This window comes from Pelodiscus sinensis, chromosome 5, assembly GCF_052426305.1.
Source record: "Pelodiscus sinensis isolate ZL-2025 chromosome 5, ASM5242630v1, whole genome shotgun sequence".
Lineage (NCBI taxonomy): Eukaryota > Metazoa > Chordata > Testudines > Trionychidae > Pelodiscus > Pelodiscus sinensis.
This window is the reverse complement of record NC_143056.1, coordinates 33,558,323-33,575,293: the sequence shown is the minus strand read 5'-3', so window position 1 is coordinate 33,575,293 and position 16,971 is coordinate 33,558,323.

Genomic DNA, 16,971 nt, shown 5'->3' with positions numbered 1-16,971 from the left:
GAGGAAATTGCCTTTGTAGTGAGATAACCGATAAAAATCCTTATTCCGCCCTTATTTGATTGTATTGAATTTGCACATTAATTGCAGTTCCGTTGTCTCCCTTCATAAAGTGGTTTTGAAGGGTTTGTTTTGTTTTGTAGGACAGATGGCTTCTTTTAAATCCATTACTGAGTATCTAAGGAGGCTGAAGTGTTCCCCTGTAGATTTGTGAATGTTATCTTTCTTGAGGTCTGATTTGTGTCCATTTATACTTTGGCACAGAAATTGTCCAGTTTGGCCAATATACCTGGGAGAGGGGCATTGCTGGCTCATGATGATTGTAGCAGTTCCTACCCAAGCTTACAACACACATCTCTCCCGTGCAGGGAAGTGACATTTTGTCAGCTTTGCTTAAGTTACATCACATCATGGCACTCAACACACACTTTATGAACTAATGCAATAGGATGTAGGATCAGTGCCAAGTCACTGAATACAAGGAAAATGTTTTGTTTTTGTTTTTTTTAAAAGAGGTATAACTTGGTAGCTTTAATGCCTGTGGGCACAATGACAATTCGTTATATTATTGTATGTATGGGTTTTAGATGTTTTTAAAGACAATTAAAGCCTGTATATCTTATGTTGTCCTGCGTGCTTAATTTACAACACAGAAAAGCAATTAACAAACTAATCTTGAGCTAACATTAAAGAATATCCGCTGCCTTCATATACTGTAGTAAGCTGTTCAGAGTTTATTTTCTACAACCTGGACCATAGCCCTGAGGCTGGAATAACTCTGACTATTGTGGAAACTTCATTATATCTTCATAGGAGAAATAACAGGGTGAGAAAGGGACAGAGTTAATGCCATAACCTAATCCCAAATATCCCGGCTTGCCTCAGCCCCAATCTTCTGGCTCCATCAGTTGATGTGAGGGAAAAAAAACCCCACACCCTGCATATGCAATTACATTTTGCTGTTAAAACAATACATGCAGTATCAGTTACAGTGCTGGTGGGGGATGTGATCTACACCTACCTGTTAGGGCTAGGTATCCGTAACAGGAGCCTGTATGTGTTTGTCAAGGCTCAGTTGCAGAATGGAACGTGTGTGTGTGTGTGTGTGTGTGTGTGTGTGTGTGTGTGTGTGTGTGTGCCCGTCCTTGATATGAAAGGATAAAATTGTGGTCACACATGAGTAGGGCATCATTTGCAATATGCACAACTCCACAACAGAAGCGATTCTGCAGTTTTTCTTGATTTAATCAATGTTACCATAAAGGTGAAACTATAGCTGCAATGTATATAGATCATGTCACACCATAACTGAACTATTTCACGGCCTTCACTTCTCCATGCTGCAGTGACTTGGTAAACAATACAGCAAGTATTTAATATACACCCCCCTCATTTTACTGATACAAACCAAAATCCCATGCAAAAGAACAACTACAGCAAGTTACTTCTAGACAAGAGAGATGAAGGTGACAAAATAAAATGAATATTACAGATAAGCCAAGATCAAAACCCAGTTCTGAGTACCTGTGCCTTTACAGATGCTCACAATCAGGATCCAGGTCCAAATGGCTTAATCTCAAATAGGAGAGCAAAAGCTGGAAGATGATTACAATTGTACTCAGACAAAAATGAGTTCCTACTCAGATGTGTAGTATCTAAATAAATGAAGTCCATCCAAGTGACAAAGCCACTGCTTCTAGCACATCAACTGAGGCAAATTTCCTCAACTGCCTAAAATGTTTAACAGCCCATTGAGTCAGCAGCTCCTACATGAAATAAGTTCTAAAGTAGCCATATTGTCTCCAATCAGACTCTGGGCAGACAATAAACCACCTTCCCTGCCTCCCATCTGAACAGATTATTTCATTTGGGCTAGAAATTCAGTATTATATTTTTTCTCACACCCCTAAATGACAAGATTTTCTGACAAAAGTGCTAGTATAGACAGAGCCTAAAGTAGCTCATTGAGTTTGGAAGCTGAAGAACTTCCCTGAAGATGTTTCTATGCAGCAGGGAGAGCTTTTCCCATTCTCTTGGTTAATCCGCCTCTGTGAGGTAATAGTTATGCTAGCTGGAGATGCCTAAACTGAGGGTCAGGTCAGTATAACCGCACTGTCCAAGGATATGGATTTTTCTTCCTCCCTCCATCCCACTCCCAGAGTGACATAGTTATTCTAATATAGGTTTATAGCAGGGGTGAGCAAAAGGGCCTCCGTGGGCTGGATCCAGCCCACCAAGCGGGTTGATCTGGCCTGCAGAGATCCTGATGCTCCCCGGCTCCTAGACCCACTATGACCTGGGAGCAGTGGGAAGCACACAAAGTTTCCTTTCCCCTGCCAGGAGTGAACGGCCCTTCTAAGCACTTCACGCTCCTTGTAGGGCAGGGACAGGGCAGAGGAAACTTTGTGTGCTCCTCTGCTGACAAACCAATTATGGTCTGTGGGAGGGAAAATATCCTGGCCCCGACCCTTCTGCTTGAGGATCCACTCCCTCTGGAGCAGCCCAGAGCCACTTCATAAATTTCTGAAGTGGCCCCCAGCAAATAATTATTGTCTACTGGTTTATAGTGTAGATCTGGCCATAGAAGGAATCACTTAAACCTATTGGGAGTCTGATGAGCAAAGGGGATAATCAGCTGACCAGCTAGAGAACCCTGACAAGAAAGCAAGCAGTATAGAAGACTGACCAGGGAACAGGAAGGGGCCTCCATCCAGCTGCTGCTATATTGTGCTGGAGCTGGAACTTAAGAAAGAAACAGTAAACAACACATTTGATGAAGGTAGCCTAGTGGGAGTGCAGCAAATAAGCCACTGCTGCTTCAGTACGGATCCAGCAGTCCAAGCTCTTTGTCTTTGCTACTCTTTGCAAATGGGCAACTACAGGCAAAAGCAGATTCTATTTCAAGGAAAATGCAAGCCTTTGCCTGGGGTTACTGGAAGGCTGGCTGCTGGTTTTCTGAAGAAGTTCCCAGAAATTAATTTTGTTTAATGTACCAGTAGAGGGCTTATAGAAGGTTTATTAGGATATGGTCTTATAACTTTAAGGATTTGGAAGTATCTGGTGAAGCATTTACCATGTTCATGCATATGGCTTCCCTCTCTATGTGTGGTGTTGTAAGGCAAATACATCAACTTTTCAGTACATACATCCAGTGTGTCCTCACTCTCACTCTGAATGGCCAGGTTTTGCAGATCATCAAATGCACAAAGTTTCAGGAAGTTGAGACTAGGGCAGCTGACAGACTTCACCAGGCTCTGGGCAAAGTATGGGGGCTGGCTCTGGGCCCAGTTTCATGACTTACTGGTGGCTGTTGATGATATGCTTCAAGGCTTTGTCAGTTCCTCCACATGCATAAACATGTAACTGCCATTCCAAACTTCTGACGAACAGAGGCTAGAGTCACCATCCCTGCCATCCTGGCAAATAGCTACCATTAGTTTATTTAGTTATTTTTTGAACCCATTATAGTCTTGGCCTTCGCAACATCCTCTGGCAAAGAGTCCCACAGTTTGTATGTTGAGTGACAAAATACCTCCTTTTGTTTGTTTATAATCTGCTGCCCATTAATTTCATTTGGTGACCCTTAGTTGTCGAGTTATGAGAAGGAGTAAATAGTTTTCCTTATTTACTTTCTGCAGCTGTTACCCCCAAAATTCCCACTGGAGACTACCCAGGTTACACTAGTATGGATTTACTGTTTGAGGAATTAACACTCCACTATATGCACTATATGGTTAAAATAAAGAGGATAGAGCTGCCACTAATGGTTTAAACTAAAGGGGAACCAGCTATCTCTCTCTCACACACTCATTCACTCATATTCATTCCTGCCTCAGGCACTCACATATACTTACACAGGCATATGGGTTGCAGAAGGAGCCAAGGCATGTTGGTTCTGAAGGGTCTGTCTGCTAATCATGCCTGGGGAGCTAGTCAGGAAAGAAACTGGCTGCAGAAAGAAAAGCGTCCCAGAAAAAGGGTTTCTGCCACCTGCACTCTCCTTTTATTGCCTTTGTACAACCCCTGTGACTCATCCACATTGGTCACCAGGGAGCATGCCCTGACTTCCCTTGATCCAGCAGAGCAGCAGTCTCCTTAATTGGTCTGATGACTCATCACCTGGCTGGCTCCATGCGCTCAGCTTTGCAGTTTCTAATCCCAAACTCACAATAGTCTCCATTCACACACATTCACATCTCAGGGGAGAATGCAGTTTAGAACAAGTTACAAGCAGAGTGGATGGAAGTTACAAAAAGATTACAAAATTACAAGGTTTAACAAAGATTACAATGAGTTGCAGAGTTTAAAAGACAATACAGCTGAAACAATTACAAAGCTTCAGAGAATCATTTACAAATTATCAGTAAAGTGATTTAAAAGACAATTGCCCCCCCCCAGCAATGCAGTCAGCAGGAGGTTTTTATCAGTCTCTAAGGGTACGTCTAAACTACATGCCTCCGTCGACAGAGGCATGTAGATTAGTGTATTTGAAAAAGGGAAATGAAGCCGCGATTAAAATAATCGCGGCTTCATTTAAATTTAAATGGCTGCCCCTCTCTGCCGACAAACAGCTGATCAGCTGTTTGTCGGCTGATCAGGGAAGTCTGGACGTGCCGCGGTCACAAGTAAGCCTTTCTTGATCGGTGCAGGTAAACCTGGTTTCACAAGGCATACCTGCGCCGATCAAGAAAGGCTTCCTTGTGACCGCGGTGCGTCCAGACTGCCCCGATCAGCTGTTTGTCGGCAGAGCGGGGCAGCCATTTAAATTTAAATGAAGCTGCGATTATTTTAATTGCGGCTTCATTTCCCTTTGCCGATCTGTCTAATCTACATGCCTCCGTCGACGGAGGCATGTAGTCTAGACACACCCTAAGTGATGTGTTGGCAGGACCTTACAGTTTAGTGTATTTCCAGAAAATCCATCTGTAAAATCAAGTAATACAGTAAACTTCCGATAATCTGGCACCTTTAGGACCCAGGGGGTTCCGGATTATCAGATATGCCGTAGTACCGGAAGGGGGGCTATAAGGGATCGGGGGGAAGGGGCCGGCGGGGAACTGCACAGCGTGGGAGAGGGCGGTGCTGTGGGACCAACCCGGCAGCACCCCAGCTGCTCTGCCCCTGGCTTCCCCAAGTCAGCCGCTGGTCAGTTTCAGCAGCAGCGGACTTGGGGAAGCCGGGGACAGAGCAGCTGGGGTGCTCTGCCCAGGGCCAGACGGAGGCATGGGTGAGCTGGGCAGCTGCTCAGGGTGCCAACCGATGGGGGGCGCCTGATGGCAGCTGTAAGGGACGCCATGCACCTGGCTCCCGCAGCGCTGGCCCGCCCGCATCCCCATGGCTATAGGGCCCTACACGGCCCGGCATGCACACCAGCAGTGATTGCCAGGCCGGACTGAGCCACGCTTGCACTGTGTGCCCTAGGGGCGGGCCCCGGGCTGCGCACCAGCAGCCATAGCCGGGCTACACATGCGCCGTGCACCTGGGGGCAGTGCTGCGTGCTCATGCCCGGGGCGCTAGAATACCTCGGGCTGGACCTGGCTCTGCTGTAGGGCTTCCTCAAGTCCACCACTGCTGAAACTGATCAGCAGCGGACTTGGGGAAGCTGGGGGCAGAGCAGCTCCAATTGTCGGGCTGGCTGGAGCACTTCTGGGTTCCAGTTGGTGCTGGACTATCAGGAGTGCTGGACCACTGGATGCCGGACAATTGGAGTTTTGCTGTAGCTCGGGCAGAGGCTTTTATGTAACACAAAAAAGTCATGATTTTATAGACCTCTATCATACTCCCCTTAATCAGTCTGGACGCTCTTTTTCAAAAAAAAGTGCATTGCTTTTTCGATGCGCTTTTGTGTGTGGACGCTATCTTTCGGAAGAAGTTTTTTTTGCAGATCTCTTCCAAAAGAAGTTTCTTCCGAAAGAAGCCTGCAGTCTAGACATACCCGCCAGTCACATTTACATAGCTCATTTCCCTGCCATCTCCATGTGACAGATGAACCGTGAAAATCAAATTTCCTGCTGCACAAGTCCCGGTTGTGGTGACAAACTCTGAAAAAGCACTTTCAGACAATGCCATGGACCAGGCATCGGAGAGCTCAGTCCTGTTTATGCAACATAAAATTAGCTGCTTGTGTTTCCTACCCCATCTGTTATGAATCAAAGCGTGTTCCATTTCCCATAAATCAAATGACAATTGTACCATAATGAGAATGATGAAAATGCTGACGAAGAAATGCTAGCACACAATCAGACATTTCACTTCTTGTTCAATGCCTGTAATATGGAAGAATCAAAGTTATCCAGAGCTCAGGAAACCACCTATATTATCTCTACATTCACCTCACAAGTCTCTCTGATCACTAAGGCTGTGTCTAGACTACACTCCTCTGTCGACAGAGAGATGTAGATTAGGCACGTCGAAATTGCTAATGAAGCACAGATTTAAATATCCTGTACTTCATTAGCATAAACATGGCCACCGTTTTTTTCTAAATGGAGTTTTTTCGGAAAAAAAACAACCTAGCAGTCTAGACGCAGATCTGTCAAAAATAAACCCCTTTTCGACAGATCCTGTAAACTTAGTTTTTGAGGAATACAGTATCTGTTGAAAAAGGGTTTATTTTCAACAAATCCACATCTAGACTGCGGGTTTTTTTAAAAAAAATCTCCATTTTGAAAAAAAGTGGTGGCCATGTTTATGCTAATGAAATGTGGGATATTTAAATCCCTTCTTCATTAGCAATTTTGACATGCTTGATTTGCATCCCTCTGTCAACAGAGGGATGCAGTCTAGACATAGCCTATGGGAAATTCATTCACTTCTACAAAAGTACATTGAATAAGATGTGTGCAGAGAACTAAGGAGAGATGTGAGGGAGATCCCAAACCTGCTATAATCCAACCACTAGGCTACAACAGAGATAAAAATTGCTGCACATGAGTCTGTGGCCTGTGGGTCCATGTAGATACGGCCCTAAGGGCTATGGCATCATCCGTGCCCTACATTTAAGCCCCAGCTATGTGACACTGAATTCTGCTGTGCGCAGATGTTTGAACTGTCTCCCTGACTGTCTGCTCACTGCCATGTACCTCTCACATAGCAGAACTGCAGTGAGGATCCTTATACAATCCCTATCCTATAGGTGAAGCCCATCCTAACTGTGTAATCTCATGGCTCTGGAAAGAAATTGGATTTAAGAAACTCCTTGCTTTATAAAGCTGGTATTTTAACTCAGGTGCAGTTTCAAATTGGTTTTGAATTGAAGGATTATCTGTGCTTGAGGGAAGGTTAGATCAGGATTCCTGATTTCTAGTCTGTATGGATTAATGAAAAACAATATAAATCACCTTTTTTTCTACTCCTGAAATATTCACCGTACAATGACTGAAAATGGAAATAGGTTGCATTGCACTCTTGCTTCTGACCTTCCCTGCTTCAGAGTGCTTTATGTAGAACTTAAAGTACAGACATTTTTGCTCTCTGTAGGATAGACAGTCAGCTAAAATGCCCTTTTTAGTACCCAGGAAAAGCTTCTTGCTGTGGAGAATAAGGGAAAAATTGAGTCCTGTCTGACTGAGCAGTCACCACTCTTGCTATTTTCATTAACAATAGTCCCACCAGGAAAGTAAGGTTAGTCCAGCTGAAGAAGGATCAAAGGAAACACCCAAGATAACAGCCTTCACTAAACAAAACACAAACCTTAGACTATGCGGGACTCTGTGAACTGCCTACTTTCTTTATTCAACAAAGAAACTCTTACAACTCAGTTGTCAGTACTTTTGTTCCTTGAGAGGTGAGCCTGTTTTCTGGATAGACGCTCAGGTGTGTTGGATGTCAGACAAACATCTGTCTTCATTAATTCTTCATTAACTCTTTTTTTACCACTGTGCCTTAGGGCATGTCTATACAGCAGCATTATTTTGAAAAAACATTCGTTATTCCGAAATGACATAGTGAACAGTTACATAGCAAGTCCATTATTTCTAAATAAATTCAAAATAACAGGCTTCTGACTCCGACTTCTGTAAATCTCATTGTATGAGGAATAAGGGAAGTTGGGGAAAGAGTGCTCTATTTCAAAATAACTGCTGTGTAGACAGTGTCAAAAGTCTAAATAAGCTATTTCGACTTAAGATAGCATAGCTCAAGTTGAATAGCTTATTTCAAGCTTAGCCCTGCTCTGTAGATGTGCTTAGACAGCTTCCCAGAAGGAGTATATATTGTACTTTTTACCTGGCTGCTTATGATTATGGAATATTAGTTATGAAATACTCAGGAGAATCTTCTCAAGAATAAATGGGCAAAATCTATCCTGGTATCAGTTACAAGTTACAAGAAGCATGAATTTGGTGTAATATTTTAGATTATTTCATAAGACTCTCTTCCAACTTCCCATAAAATCCTTGTATCGTTCTACTGTATCTTCTTCAGAATGCAAGCTACCCTGTCTGAATCTTTGGGGTTCTCTGTATCACCTCTTAATGGACTGGATAAACATATTTATCTATCAACTGGCTGCTAAGTGTAAGAAATGCTTCATTTATTTAAGGGATCACAAGTCTCCTTTATTGGTCACAAGGTTTTGTCTGTGACAATCAGAATGCTTTTTTCTTTTTCAGCATTCTTAAAGACACAGGTCCCCAATGGAAAAGAGAGGCACTTGGGAAGTTTAGAAATTTTTGAATGCAAAGCATGTCCTGACAGTTTTACCTATGTTATTTCTATCTCTGTTTACATTAAATATACAGTTATGGAAGTTAGCAGAGCACAAGATTGAACAATAACACTGAAATCTTTCCCATATATAATAAAACTGGTTTTATATAAAGTGGATATTTTCTTCAAAAATTAGATTTCTCAGATGTAAGTTATTTTTGTCCTTTTCAGTGGTTCTGATTTTCATTTTTGTAAACAAACAAAAAGGGTTTTGGTAAAAAACCTCAAACCCAGCAATTCTGAAGTGAAGAAGCCATGTGGCAGATGGAATAAACAGCTCGGTGTGTGTATGCCATGTGGAGATGTACCTAGCACCTGAGGTGTGGTACTGTACAGGAAATATAACTGCAGTTCTCAAAGCCTAGGAAATATAACTCTAGAGCCATTGGCAATGTTCTGGGTTCACTTACATTGGTAAAAATGAAATAATATTATCTGTCAATTACTTTATTGGAGTTACCCCATATTTATACTAGTGAAAATGATATGAGAATTTGGCTCACTGATTGTCAACCATAATATAATATGAATACACTTATCAGAGCCTAAATTTTGCCCTCAGTTATAAGAATGAAACTTCCATTGACTTCCCCATAACTGAATGGGGACAAAAGTTGTCCACAGCTATTGTTCAGTAGTGTTTATTTGGCAGTGACACACCTTGGCTGCGTCTAGACTGGCATGATTTTGCAGAAATACTTTTAACGGAAAAGTTTTTCCGTTAAAAGTATTTCCTCAAAAGAGCATCTAGATTGGCACGGATGCTTTTGCGCAAAAAGTGTTTTTGCGCAAAAGCATCCATGCCCAGTATAGATGCGCTTTTCCGCAAGAAAGCTCTGATGGCCATTTTAGCCATCGTGCTTTCTTGCGCAAAAAATTAAGGTGCCTGTCTACACTGGCCCTCTTGCGCAAGTATTCTTGCACAAGAGGGCTTATCCCTGAGCGGGAGCATCAAAATATTTGCGCAAGAAGCACTGAATTCTTACATTAGAATGTCAGTGCTCTTGCGCAAATTCAAGCGGCCAGTGTAGACAGCTGGCAAGTTTTTGCGCAAGAGCGGCTGACTTTGTGCAAAATCTTGCCAGTCTAGATGCACCCCTTATGTTAGTAATGTATACATTTACGGAGTAGGAAAAGCATCCTTCTATAGCATTCACTTTATCAAGGAGGGACTCTACATTTCAGACATGTTGGATCAGCCTGTGAGCTCTTAATTATGCACATAATCTTATCAAACTCCCACAGGCAGGAAATCCATCCAAATGCAACAGTCTCTGTGGATCATTCAGCACAGTGATAAACTTATCAGCTGAAACTGACTGTAAAACTGGCTGAACTGGCCCAGAGAGGATGATCCCAGACAGTGTGAAGATGATCTTCCAATAGTGCAGATCTGGTGTAGGAGCTCTTATGCCACTCCCATTCCCTGCTACCAGTGCAGAGGGAGAAAAGGGTGTGTGTGGCCAGTACAGTCCTATGACATGATGACGCTTAACTGTGGTTTGCCTTTAGGAGCTGTCTATCATCAATACTGTTTACAGCAGTTCTTGGTCTGCTCTAATATGGTGTGTGGGGAATGGCCTTACACAAAAGCTACATAACTATTAGAGGTGTGCAAAGGTGACTTTTATATGGAGATCCAACAGAGGAATGTTTGCCTTACCCTCCTCTGCCTTCTGTCAACCTTCTGCCAACCTACTGGCTGAAAAGCAAAAGGAGAACTTGAACTAGAATCTCAGCAGCTTTTAGCAAACAGCAGTAATGCTGGGTCATCAGGCTGGCTAATTACTTCTTATTTTCAAAATGGCACAAACTTGGGGCCTGTTTCACTGGGACCTTACTCCATTTATATCCCAGAGTAACTCCACTGAGGTCATAGGTCATGCTGAAGTAGGCCCAGGGCTTTTCAAATTTCAGCAGTTCTTTAAAACAAAGAGCAAACTGACAACTAGTCCTTGTGACCTTGTAACAAACCATTCTGCTTCCAGGCTTAAAACTCAGATGACAAGTTTCAGCCAATAGCAAATTTTCATGGCCAAGTTCCAAGTCCCCAGAAATGTTGATGTAACCTTCTGTTTGTAGCAATGTGAACACGGCCAACTATAATCCATCCATGAAGAGACAGTCCTTCCGCTCCATACCATCTTATTACCTGACAACTTGAAACTGAGAAAAGAAGGTGTTTTACAAGCAATGACAAGTGCTGCCCGTTTGCTCTGTTGCAAGGAAGGGTATTGGCATGGGAAAGAGTCAGCACAGTTGAAGTTCATATTTAGACAATTACTTATGAATGCTTGAAGCAACCTTCTGAGAATCATTCACTTGCTTGAGGGGATCCCAGAAGTGACAGGGACATGTAACTGTCTCCTGCATTCACATCAAACCTGATTTTCTTTTATTCCAAAGTCAGCGGGCAACCAAGACTTTACATCCTCTGGGAAAGATGAATGTGAGACTTTCAAAACACCACTGCTACTAACACTTAGCCAATTACATAGAAGCTTCCATGCAAGGCTCTAGAAACATTGTATAGGCATCAGGCTAGCTTCAGCCTTGGGTTTGCTAGTGTAACTCATGTAGCAGGGAGCACTGTGGTGGAAGGATGGTTTACCACACCAGCAGTGCGCTCGTATAGCTTCAGTGAGGATGGTCAATAGTGGGCAATGCTGGCTGGAGAAAGATAATGGCCCGGGCAGAGGGAAGATGAGATGAAGCTGTGCATCCCACAATCGCCTCCACGGATACCATTTCAGATTTTTGTAGGGGGGAAGGCGACCTTTGCGTGCTGTGATGGGGGGAAAGAGGAGGATAGAGTGAGAGCACAGGAGGCAGACTAAGAACAGAGGCTTCAGCAGTGTTACTGAGCATGCTCAGTACAAGCCGAGCCCCAATTGGGAGAGAGAAACCAACCCCCTCCACCACCACACACACATATACACTCTATCCAAGGGCTACTAAGGCACTGGAAAACCCTATTTTTGTTGGAAGACAATTTAACAGTTATCCTTAACATTTTATGTATATTTTTACTTTGTTACTAACTCTGTACAGAGAGAGACAGATAGACAGACAGATCCCGTCAGAACTTCTGGGTTCTATCTCAGCTCTGGAAGGGGAGTGGGGTCTAGTGGGTTACAGCAAGGGGTAGATACATTTGGGCTCTATATAAGAACATCAGAATGGCCATATTGGGTTAGACCACAGGTCCTTCTAACTTAATATCCTGTCTTGCAACAGTGGCCAATGCCAGGTGCTTCAGAAGGAACAAACAGAACAGGCAATCATCATGATCCATCCCCAATCACGCATTCCCAGCTTCTGGCAAACAGAGACTAGGGACACCATCCCTGCCCATTCTGGCTAGTAGCCATTGATGGACCTATCCTCCTTGAATTTATTTTGTTCTTATTGGAACCCTGGTTTGGATCTTTCTACCATCTCCTGGAAAAGAGTTCCACAAGTTGACTGTGAAGAAATAATTTATTTTGTTTGTTTTAAATTTACTGCTTATAAATTTAATTGGATCAGCTTCTTGTGTTATATTAGTGAAGGAATGAATAACATTTTCTTACTCTTTTTTTCCATGCCATTCATGATTTTCTAGACCTGTAACATATTCCCTCACCCTTCAGTCATTTAGTTTCCAAGATGAAAAGTCCTACTATTGTTAATCTCTCCTCATATGGAGGCTGTTCCTTACCCCTAAACATTTCTGTTGCCCTTTCTGTATCTTTTCCAAATCCAATATATCTTTTTGTAGATGGTGACCAAATCTGCATACAGTATTCAAGAGGTGGGCATACAATGACTTTATATAGAGACAATATATTTTGTCTTCCAAAATATTCATTTCCCTAATGATTTGCAATAATCTGTTAGCTTTTAAGTTTTTAGACTGCCCCTGCATATATAGCAGATATTTTCAGGGAACTATCCACAATGATTCCAAGATCTCTTTCTTGAGTTGTAACAGCTATTTTAGACCCTATCATTTTTGTTTGTATAGCTGGGATTTGTGCATTACTTTACACTTATCAACACTGAATTAATTTGTCCTTGTGTTGCCCAAACACCCAGTTTTGTGAGTGCCCTTTGCAGTCAGCTTTGGATTAGTCACTGTTCACCCCATTTTCAAGAACATTTATACATTTAAGAACAGTTATTTGTTAGTCTCTAAGGTCTTACAGGACAACTCATTGTTTTTTAAGTTTTTTTTAAGTTTAACAGCAGTGATTCAAATGCAAATCCCAGAAGCACAACACTCCTATCTTTTAAGTAGTGATAGAAATGTAGCTGTGTTAGTCCTGCTGATACCATTATTGGACCTAACCAAGTGAGTTATAAGATCAAGAACACATATTCCTGCGCATCCAGAAATATAATTTATGCTATCATGTGCCAAAAGTGTCCGTCTGCTATGTACATTGGACAAACATCTCAGACACTTCGCCAAAGGATTAATGCCCACAAAACAGATATCAGACAAGATCACAAAGAAAAAACAGTTTCTTGCCATTTTAACTAGAAAGGACACTCTCTCAATGACTTAACCACCTACATTCTGCTACAAAGACCTTTTACATCTGCACTTGAAAGGGAATCCTCTGAACTGTCATTCATGTTAAAATTCGACACTCTCCGAGAAGGAATGAACAAACACTCAAACTATCTTACCCATTACCAAGATAGCTTCCCCAATTATCACCTCTAATACCATTAGCTCACAAACATCCCACTCTCCCCACCTCTAATATCATCAATTCACAGATACTTACCTTCCTTCCTTCCCCCCCCCCCCCTGCATCCGCTTCCTGTTCTGAAATGTGATTTGTCCTTTTCATATGTGTTCATTTTTTTAAATTGTATCCTTTGGTATATATGGTTGTAACTATTTTCTTCCACTATTTGATCTGAGGAAGTGGGTCTGGTCCACTAAAGCTCATCTTCTAATAAACCATCTTGTTAGTCTTTAAAGTGCTACATTGTCCTGTATTTTGCTTCATCTTTTAAGTAGAGTACCTGGCAATGTTTTCATGATGATCTAATGATCCTTGAACTGTTTGAATGCTCAGACTTTTGTTATTCTTAATCACCCTGCCTCTCTCTTTTTATAACAAACTCCGTACCCCAAAGGCAAAGCTGCAAGTAGCTCAAACTCCCATTGTAGTTAAGACATGCCTCTGGAGCCAGGGCATGCAGCTTTAAGCAGACTTCAAGTATGAAATCCAGGGGGTTCAAACTCGGGCTGCTACCTCCATTCCCCCATAAATTGTGCCTTTGATTGCCTCCCTTAGTAGGGTCCTTAATGCAGTCTTGAGCAGTAGGCTGTGCACTTGTGCAACTGCTCAAGAGAGATTCAGCTGCTGCCCAGCAGATGAACAGAGCACCCACAGTTAGGTTTTTTGTTTCTGCTGGTGGTACACATTTGCATATGCCTCCGTGCACATAAAAATATATATTCCACTCGTGGATGGAAAAAATCCACATATGGATGGAAAAGATTAATGAGAACATTGGTCCTGACCTCATTTTAAAACTGCCCACCATCTCCTGCTCTGCTAGGAATCAATTTACAAGAGGCTGAGCTGCCCAGTTAATAATCCTGTTATTTATAAGTATCATGCTGCAGTCCTGTGTGGTGGTAATTATTGTATGCATCTTACATGCACGAACTGGGGGCTTACAGAGATCATGTCATGTGACTAAGGTGAAATTTAAGTCAGAAATTTAAGTCAGAAATAGAATAGGGAGAAGGAACCCAGGAATTCTGACTCTGGTTCCCTACTGTAACTAGAGCTTCCAGTGTGCAGAAACAGACAATTAAGGAATGGTTCTTTTTTTATTTTTAGTATCTCAAAATTGAGGAGACATTTTGAGTTTTTTTAATACAGATATATATTATCCTGTAGCCATGTCTAGATGGTATCTGAATTCTAGATATAAAATATGTTATAATTGTGAAGAGAGGACAATATTAAAATAGAAACATAACATTTGCTGTTAAGATACAAAACAGGCAGAGAGCTGTGGGCCTACTGAGGCCTTATAAGACTGTATGCTTGTTCTGATGAATATTGTCCAGGAACAGTGAACAGCTTACAGCCTGCCAGTGGACTACTCTGATGGGCTGCATGCCAGAGGCTGATGATCCCTGATCTAGGCCATCCTTGGCAAGTGTTAGTCTAAGCTGCTCTTAAAAATCTCCAATAATGGAGATTTGACAGCCTCCCTAAGCAATTTGTTCCAGAGCTTAACTATCCTGACACTTAATTAGTATTTCTTAATGTCCAACCTAAACCACCCTTGCTGCAATTTAAGTCTATTACTTCTTGACCTATAATCAGAGTTTAAGGAGAACAATTTTGCTCACTCATCCTTGTCACAACATTTTATGTATTTGAAAGCTGTTATGATCCCACTCAGTCTTCATTTTTCCAGACTAAACAAACCCTATTTTTTAATCTTCACTTCTAGTTCAAATTTTCTAGACATTTAATAATTTTTGTTGCCCTTCTCTGGACTTTCTCCAGTTTTTCCACATCTTTCCAGAAATGGGGCACCAAGAACAGGACACAATACTCCAGTTGAGGGCTAATCAGTGTGGCCAAAGTAGAAGAATTACTTCTGGAGTCTTGCTAATACATCCTGGAATGACGTTCACTTTTTTTTTTTTTTTTTGCAAGAGCATTACATTGTTACTCATATTGAGCTTGAAGTCCACTATGATCCCTGTGATGGACTGGGATGGATTTGGTATTGCTCATCAATTCCTGTCTTAAAATTCCAGGTAATGGTGTTGCAAGCTGTTAAAAAGCTACCATGTCTCACTTCGGAACTATCTGCTCCACAATAGCGGCTGAAGATATATTCATTGGGGGCAGGGACCGGCTCTTTGTTATATGTTTGCAAAGGTCCTAATGCAATGGGGAAGGAGCTTCTAGCTGTTATTTCAATGGAAATAGATAACTAGTTAGGACTGCAGGATTGGAATCTCACTTGGACAAAATTCCCTTTGAAGACAATTTGAGACATGAGTGAAGAATTTAGCTCAGTATTTGTAATTGTTGTTAAGTACTTTGGGATCAGTGAAGATGCTATATAAATATCAGCCAGTTGTTTTGGCTATGTCTACACTATCATTTTTTGCCAGAAGAGGCAATGCAAATGAAGCGCTGATTAGCATATTGTCTCGCTTCACTTGCATAATCTATTCTGAACCGTTGTTGTGCAAGAGGTTTTTACACAAAAACAAGCAGTGTGGACGTTTCCTTTTTGTGCAAAACCCCCTTTTTGTGCAAGATCCTTATCTCCGGTAGAGGGAATCCTGGCTGGAAGCCCCAGTGGCAAGAGGGCTAGTGGCTTGGAACTAGGTGGCACTGGGGCTGGGACCGGGGCCAGAGACGCAGTAGCGCAGCCAGGGCCCCGGCAACCCTGGTAGCAGGGACAGAGAAGCAGGAGATGTGACAGCCCCAGTAGTGAAGGCAGAGCTGGGAACGTGGCAGTCTGGGCTGGTGGGGCTGCAACAGCCCGGCAGCCTGACGGGGGGGTCACAACTTCTGGAAGCAGGGAAGAGAGGTAGGCTGGGTGCTGGGGAGTTGATAGCAGGAGACCTCCCCTGGTCGGGCAAATTCCCTCATTCAGGACTGATCAGGTCCTGAGTATGCTAGACCAGAGAGGTCCAAACTGTACAAACAATATTCAAGGGAATATGGGCCAATTTTCCATCAAACATGGGCCTAGATATCAATTCAAATATTTTTGTACAAAAACAGGTGAAAATTGGTATTTGTAATGCAAAAATAGCCATTCCATCAAAATGATGAATAAAAATAATATTTTCAGAGGTGCAACACCACAGGGAAAACCAGCAGTAACATCCTTTTACACAAAAGCTGCTTTTATGCACGTCTTTAGTTTCAAGAAGTTTAGTTTTGCTACCACAACTTACTACAAACACTCTATCTCTTCGAGGTGCCTAGAAGTGCCACTGTCTATATTGCAAAGTCTTTCCAAATTTGTTTATAATTTTGAAAGTTGATAAATATTGAATATGGACACTGGATTCCAGCTGTAGGGCCAAATATTCTGGACTGTAACCATTAAATCAATAGGCTTGTCAGGATAGTATGACAGTGCCCCCCACCATATCTGGAAATAGGAGTGATCGTTTCACAACATGCACTTACTCACTTAGTATCTCTATTTTAGGTATCACACTTTTTCGCTCAAACACATAAAGGCTCCCCATGAAGCTCTGACTGCATC